This window comes from Diaphorina citri, unplaced genomic scaffold (genome assembly GCF_000475195.1).
Source record: "Diaphorina citri unplaced genomic scaffold, Diaci psyllid genome assembly version 1.1 scaffold223, whole genome shotgun sequence".
Lineage (NCBI taxonomy): Eukaryota > Metazoa > Arthropoda > Insecta > Hemiptera > Psyllidae > Diaphorina > Diaphorina citri.
The window spans coordinates 85917-86339 of NW_007377660.1; positions in this window are offsets into that span (position 1 = coordinate 85917).

Consider the following 423-nt stretch of genomic DNA (forward strand, 5'->3'; position numbering starts at 1 on the left):
ATGTACCGTATGAAGTAGAAGAAATTTCACAGAAATACAAGGCTGTGATAAGAAGAAAGAAATGAGACGAACAAGAAGAAAAAGGAAATAAAGACAAAAAAGTAAAAAATTGGGGTAAGTAGAGAGTAGCTGAAGAACAGAAAGAATATGCCCCACGTAGCGTGGGTAGTCTGTAGGGTGCTGTTTTTTTTTTTTTTTTTTTTTTTTTGACAGTTTCATTTAGATTTTTCATGAAAATTATTTTTATAATAATTATCCACCTACCTTTTCAAGAAATATCTTCAAGAAATATCTGAAAGAAACGTTCATAAGTAGGTAGATAGGTACTTGTATGAGCTATTTTTGAGTAATATTGAGAGCAGTAACAATTCTGTGCAGGAGAGAAGTAAAGAACTTAAAGATCCAGGAGTGTTTCAGTAAAGA